Here is a 7500-nt window from a genome sequence, read left to right on the forward strand (position 1 = left end):
CTTCATGTCTGTCGTTTCCTGTAATCCGTTTGGCACTGGCCGTCGTCTCTCGGGTGAATCAAAATGTTTGGTTTTTAATATCAAGAAGGTCGACAGGAGACCGTTTGGTCCTTAAGGAGGTCGGATACAGGAACAAAGGAAGTAAACAAACACGAAGAAACAAAATAAAACTAACACTAAAAGAAACATACAATCAAACACACAAACAAACAAACAAACAAAAAGGTAAATCAATCAAACAAGCAAAATAATCAAATAAGAGATATTACAGCATAATGCTTGCGTGTTTTCTTTTTCAATCTTAAAACTTCGATGTGTACTACATTACTCTTCAGAGGAGAGGCGTAGTATAATACATTAGATTTTTTTATCTCTTCAATGTAGTGACGTACACAGAGTTTAATTCTAGTTGACAGGCGATTTTATTCAGCTGAAAGAGAGAGAGAGAGAGAGAGAGAGAGAGAGAGAGAGAGAGAGAGAGAGAGAGAGAGAGAGGGGGGGGATGGGTGGGAGAAAATGCGAGAATGTAGTGTTCGGGTCTTGTTCTAAGAATGAATTTGTTGATAATAGTAATAATACCTTTGTTCGTTCTAGTCAATGAATAAATCCATTTATATAACGATGCCGTGATCGGACATGTGGAAGCAAGCACTGGGTCAAAGTAGACTAATCCTTAAAGAAAAAATTGGTAGAACGGAAAAAGTTATATAATTCCTTTTCTTTGCAATCCAATTGCTACTGTCAGTGTAATATTTTTATAAAATACAGTTTCAATAAACGTGAAAGAAGTAGAAAAATATGTTTAATGTGAATGTCAGAGTATATTTTTCTAAATGTGGTTCTTAATTGTTCCAGATACTCTTAAAAAGTTAAATGAAAATCTTACCTAAATTTATATCGACAGACACTTTAATCGTTCAGAAAATATTCTTTCTGGCCTTGGGAGTGTCTGGCGGGATCTGCATCATTATTATTTTGATTTTCCTTCTCGCCGATGTTGCAGTGAACATTCAGGTCTCGGTCGAAGAAACCAGGCCGCGATCAGGTTCTTTGGCCACAAGACCTCGAGAGCCTGGTCCAGAACTAATTTCAGTCTTAATTAGTGATATGGTTTAACGTCACAAACTACCCTATCAGGAGGCTAGGACGGTGCCCCTCACAGAGGACTTTGTAGCGTGGAATTTAATAAACCATACCCTTGGTTCAACTTCGCCGGTGGCAGGATTCGAAGCGCCATCCCCTCTACCTTAGTCGCAAGTAACGACGCCCTAACCCGCTCGGCCAACGAGCCTCCTTAATTAGGGAAGATGGGAAATTGTCCACCAGGGATTATTGGCCTCAATGGTGATTCTGATGTAACAAAATTATTTACTTTTCGAGAAAAAAGTCCCGTAATATGGAAGGTTCTTATAGATTCTATTACAAAGGACAATTATAATGTTAATCTGTAAAGCTATAAAGAGAATCAGCCCCTTTAACGTTGTTCATACAGTGCCGTGGACACAATCACTCTTTCATACAACGTATTTGCGTTTATCCCCAGATATATGCATGCATTTCTTAAAAAAAATGATACCCATCCCAACCACAGACACCTATCCCCCCTCTCCACAGAAATGAATGGTTGTGTACTTTTAGCAAACGTTTGTTGAAGGTGTGTGAAAAGTATATCTATTTGATAACTGTAGAATTGGAAATTTATCAATGTAAAATCGAATACAGAAACAAAATAAATTCGTTTTGAATAAAAAAAATTCTTGCTATGCGATGGTAAGTATGCAATACGAACTTTTGACAAACTTTGAAAGAAAAAGTACTATTTTGTCTCAAGTATAAATAGAATGCCTAAAACTATATAGACAGCGTTCTTTATGCATGATCTATGTGAATATATATTTGAAATATCCTAAAGAAAAACACTTTCACCACATACTTGAAAGTATGCATATCATGTGACAACCTTTCAACAACCGTTTGTATAACATTTGCTTTCTGGGTGGGTACTTACCTCTCTTACTCTATAATTCACCTCCACCTCCACTCCTCCATTCACTGCCACATGTGACCCCAAATACTTAAACTCTTTACTTCCTCCAGCTTCTCATCGTTCAATTTTACATTGAGCACACCACAATCATCACCCCTTGTACATCTCATTACCTTACATTTTCCCACATTTACTTTCAGCCATCGCTACTTACTTATCACAATATATCAACCCACACATATACATTACTGGTGATGACTATCTTTGTGCCATTCTGGTTGAACAAATAACACTTCCTTTTTATTGCTTTGTGGATGAATTGCCTCGAGTTCATTTATCATCTTTGCTTGTTTTATTTTGTATATTCTTATTTCTCTAAACATGATTAGATGTTGTGTATTTACGAAATGGGAAAGGAGAGGAAGAGGGAGAGGCATAAATGACGGAGAACGAAAAGGAGGCACAGATGGTGGAGAGAGAAAGGTGTGTGTGTGTGTGTGTGTGTGAGAGAGAGAGAGAGAGAGAGAGAGAGAGAGAGAGGGACACAGACAGACAGACAGAGACGGACAGACGGGCTGGCAGACAAACAGAGAGAGAGAGAGAATCAGATAAACAAACAGACGAGTAAACTGATAATCAAACTAGTTAGAAAGCTTTAAAGTTGCAGACAGGTTAGTACCAATAATTGTTAAGGGCCAGGCCGCCCGACCCGGCCCGGCCGGGCCAGTTGCATCGGGAGGGGAGGACCAGAATGGCGTGGAGGGGGGCACCTGTCGAGCAAATCTCAAGGGCACGACTTGCCGCGTTGGGCTTCGATCTCGCCTCGTGGCTACGCTGACCTGGGCACCTATGTCCAAGTGGTTACGTGTAAGTGACACTTGCTCAAGCTCTACTATAGCTCATTGCGACGGATTTTTTTTTTTTTTTTTTTTTTTTTTGCGTGAGGAGCCAACACCAGGAGGTGTTTAGCTGCGGCCAAAACCGTCAGCTTTGCTCTATTATGCACTTGGACTGCTGGGGGGAGGTAACAGTCACTGCTGGGAATCGGAAGAGTGCGGGATTCGAACCCACATCTAAGTGAAGGTGAGACCAGCATGATTCCGATGACACCACCAGCGCTCCACAGCGGTAAAAAAGAGGAAGAAGAAGAACAACGTCAAGAACAAGAACAATAAGAACAATAACAAGAACAACAATAACAACGAGAACAACAGCAAGAACAAGAATAATAATAATAATAATAATAATAATAATAATAATGATAAGAACAACAACAACTCCTCATCGGCAGACAGACTAGGAATAAATGTAGCGCTCGTTACGAAAAGGAATGAACGGAGGCAGAAAACAACCCTCTACCAATGGAGGAGTTGCTTCAGAGGCTCAGGGAGGATTGAAATAGGCTGGTCGAAGCCGGAGTGAAATAGAAAGCTCCCTTGAGAGAGAGAGAGAGGACCCGGGCTCGGTGAAAGGACGAGAAGGCAACGGAAGGAGAGGAAAGAAAGGAGGGAAGGGGGAAAGAGGGAGTAAGAAAGGGTGGAAGGGGGAAAGAGGGAGTAAGAAAGGGTGGAAGGGGGAAAGAGGGAGTAATGATAGGGAAAGGGGGTGCCCGATAGAAGATTTTTTTTTTTTTTCATCTTATTGAAATAATTTCCGTTATTGCCAGCTGGAGTGGAGATGAACGGAGGAGGGTAAGGAAGAGGATGGAGGACAGAGAAAGACGAGGGGGGAAGAAGGATCGGGAGAGGAGAGGAGGAGGAAAGAGGATAAAGGGAAAAGAGGAGAGGGAAAGGAGAGGAGGAAAAGGGGGATAAAGCGAGGAGAGAGAGACGACAAGAAGAGGAAACGAGGATAGGAAGAAGGTAGAAGGAAAACGTATAAAGCGGGAGGGGAGAAAGGAAATAGCATTATGGGAAAGAGAATTGGCGGGAAAGTGGAAGACAGGGAGATGAATGGAAGGTGTCATGAGGAAGGAGTGAAAGTGTGTGTGTGTGTGTGTGTGTGTGTGTGTGTGTGTGTGTGTGTGTGTGCGAGAGAGAGAGGAAGGGAGGGAGAGGGGGAAAAATAGGTTTTGCAAAATTGCACCTTGGTATCATGCATGCAATAATGATGCCCAGCATGCCGTCCCCTCTGACATTCCGCCTTTGGCCAGTGTGACTTTGTTTTTGGGCGTCCTCTCTCATCATTGACGCCTCTTACCTCCTTTCCACTGTCTCCCTTTTTATTATCATCATGTTTCCATTTCCTTTGGTTCTTTTTCTATTCTTTGGTGTCAACTTTCACTTGTTTCATATTCTCTCTTTGTGATATTCTGCATCTCCCTCGTGGATTCTCTCTCTCTCTCTCTCTCTCTCTCTCTCTCTATATATATATATATATATATATATATATATATATATATATATATATATATAGTATGTTTAAGACAGATTGAACATTTTAGAAGCTCTGCCAAGGAATTGAAACCCTGACCTATGGTGCATAATCACAAAGTCAAGACGTTAGCGACTGAGCTACTTGCAATGTTTCAAAAGGACTGTACAAGTCCCCAACCACACTTCACGTAGCTGCAGGAGAAGTAGTCTCATTTTCATCCAATTCCCATACTAAGCGAGCCCTCCGACAAGTTATGTATGTTTAAGATAGATTGATAATTTTAGAAAAAAAAAAAAAATATATATATATATATATATATATAGTTTGTTTGGGAGGTAGTGTTTGACATTGCTTGCAACTCCTTATTACCTGCGACGTAGAAGACCGAATGAGAACTCTTTTTATTATGATATTATCATTACTTTTTGCTCTTTTCCTTCCAAGCCTTATACTGGACACAGTCCACTTTTTTTGCGTAGGCTATACGAGACTAGTGTGTATAAATAGCAATCGTCCAAAGGTTTTGAAGTTAAAAGGTGGGTTAGGTTAACAGAGTTGGCAATGTTTAGTTCCCAGTGCTACCGAGGGGACACAATGGGGGTGAATAAAATAGTTTAGAGGTGAGAGTAATGATTGTAAATATCCTTTGGGACGAAGAAATAAAATATACATAAGTTCAAAATATGACTATAATGTTATTGATAGTGCAGTAGCGTATAGGCTAAACCGGGTTAAATAGGGTAGATTTCAGGTTAATAGAGGAAGGTTAATGGGGCTAATAAAAGTTCGATGTACAATAATTTGTACATTTGTACATTTGTATTGCAAGGACCGTGGTCTTGGCATGGTGGAGGCAGGCGCTTCAATCCCGCGAAGTGTATCGATGGTTCAATTGTGTAGACAATAGCGAGGAAATCTAACAATCCTCGACACTCAGTCTTGCATCAGCCTATGCTTAGTAAGCACTTGGTCAAGCGACGCCTAAGTTCTTTCGACATTAGAATGTCCGGTCTGAGTGTGGGAAGAGTGGATCACACAATCTTAAGTTTTATAGCCTGAAAGGCACTCAGGATACAAGGCTGCATATCTCACAGCTGAATAAAACCGTCTTGTGTTGGAATAATCCATAACCCGAGTTCCAGAAGGAGTTTTAAATGTTGATGACCTTGATAGTGTGGTAGCACGGCCTTTATATTTTGGGGCAGAAGCTTCGAAAATGGAAGAGTAAAAGCTCGTCCTCGCTAATGCTGTGTATTCAAACTCTCCCTCTCCTCTCCGTCACTCCTCCATATTCTCTGTCCATGTCTCTCTCATTCCTCCTCCCTTTCGCCCCTCCTCTCCCTCCTCTCCCTCCTCTCCCTCCTATTCCTCCCATTTTCCTCCTCTTTTTCCTCCCCGCTTTCTTCCCTCATACCTCCCTCTTATCTCCTTCCCAAAACGTGTATAAATTATATGTCTCTTTGTTTATTTATGTGTGTGTGTGTGTGTGTGTGTGTGTGTGTTTGTGCGTGTGTGTGTGTTTGCGCGTGTGTGTGTGTTTGCTCGTGGACGCGAGAGAAGGAGAGAAAAAAGACAGAGAGAGAGAGAGAGAGAGATATGAGGGGAGGAGAGTGTGCTAGTGGTAGATGTACACGAAAGTGTTCGTTCAGTTTGCATCGCGTGCATGCATGCCATTCACTCTACTTTTTCTGTGTCTCGTGCGTTCAATGTTGGTCATAAATTCAGTTAGGGCGCAAAAGAAATCTACCTATGCAGTATGCACTCAGCCTTGGGAGAATACTTAAAGCACCTTTTATTCAATCGTTTGTTCACTTATCTATTAATGTATTTTCTCTTGTTATTAACTATTTTTCTTCATGTGGAAGGGGGTGAAGTGTGATAGGGATGGATTGGGTGGGAGCTGTTTTTATGCCTTTGTTTTTTGGCTACCTCCCTTGTAAGGGGGAAAAAAACCTTTGGTATGTGTGCGTGTGTAATTTCTTTATGTATTTATTTAGTGTATTTTATTGTTTCTCTTATATGATTGTTTGTCTACTTACATAGCTGCGTGTTTCTATTTATGTCTGAGGAAAAATGGAAGAAGAATGAATTTAATTTCTTTTTCAGGTGTGGTCAACATCGAGAAACGGATCTGAGGCCCTAAGGTAAATTGTCCTTACGTTGTGTCTTATGGACAAATGTCCAACAATGTGTCTTAGTGTGTCATAGACAAATGTCCAACAATGTGTCCTAGTGTGTCATGGACAAATGTTCAACATGTGTCTTAGTGTGTCACGGACAAATGTCCAACATTGTGTCTTAGTGTATCATGGACAAAATTTGTCCATGATATACTAAGACACTGAGAAGCATTGTTGGACATTTAATGTCCAACAATGATTCTCAATGTCTCATGGACAAATGTCCAACAATGATTCTTAGTGTATCATGGACAAATGTCCAACAATGTGTCCTAGTGTGTCATGGACAAATGGTCAACATGTGTCTTAGTGTGTCACGGACAAATGTCCAACATTGTGTCTTAGTGTATCATGGACAAAATTTGTCCATGATATACTAAGACACTGATAAGCATTGTTGGACATTTAATGTCCAACAATGCTTCTCAGTCTCTCATGGACAAATGTCCAACAATGATTCTTAGTGTATCATGGACAAATGTCCAACAATGTGTCTTAGTATGTAATTGCATGATTGTGGTTAACTTTCATGCTGAGCTTTGCTATCACCACAAGGTATTAGTCATGCTTTTTTGTATTATGCAAACACATTGTTTCCGCGTCTCTCTTGCAGGACACCTGCGGCCCCCAAGTAACCGGTCACGATACCCGGTTTGAATAGAGGTCACTCAGTGTCTTTTATGAAAGCGTAGGAGTTGGAAATTACAAATGTATTGTTCTTGTTATTAAGCGTAGCTTGAGTTTTAATACGATTTATTGAGTTTAAATTTTATCCACTAACGGACAATGTTGCATTTTTATGCAAATATCTTGATTATGAGCAGACATTTTGAGTAGAAAGAAAGACACAAAGGAGATCATCGTTGTCCAGATTGAACAAATCAGAGGTCGTTCAATTCTCTTTCGGTGACCAAGAAAATCATCCCTTTGTTCAAAACCATGCGGGCAGCCTTACGT

The 7500-nt window shown here is 40.5% G+C and overlaps 1 long non-coding RNA gene across 1 annotated transcript in view; it reads left to right on the plus strand.

Moving 5' to 3' along the window:
- Window positions 1-7500, plus strand: part of LOC143032376 (uncharacterized) — a 187138-nt gene that overhangs the window by 103205 nt on the left and 76433 nt on the right. The window contains exon 2 of the long non-coding RNA XR_012967107.1: window positions 6470-6507. This is a non-coding gene — a long non-coding RNA (uncharacterized LOC143032376). The remainder of the gene's footprint in view (window positions 1-6469; window positions 6508-7500) is intronic.

The sequence above is a fragment of the Oratosquilla oratoria genome, chromosome 13 (assembly GCF_046742065.1).
Source record: "Oratosquilla oratoria isolate Oo_2021 chromosome 13, ASM4674206v1, whole genome shotgun sequence".
Taxonomy (NCBI): Eukaryota; Metazoa; Arthropoda; class Malacostraca; order Stomatopoda; family Squillidae; genus Oratosquilla; species Oratosquilla oratoria.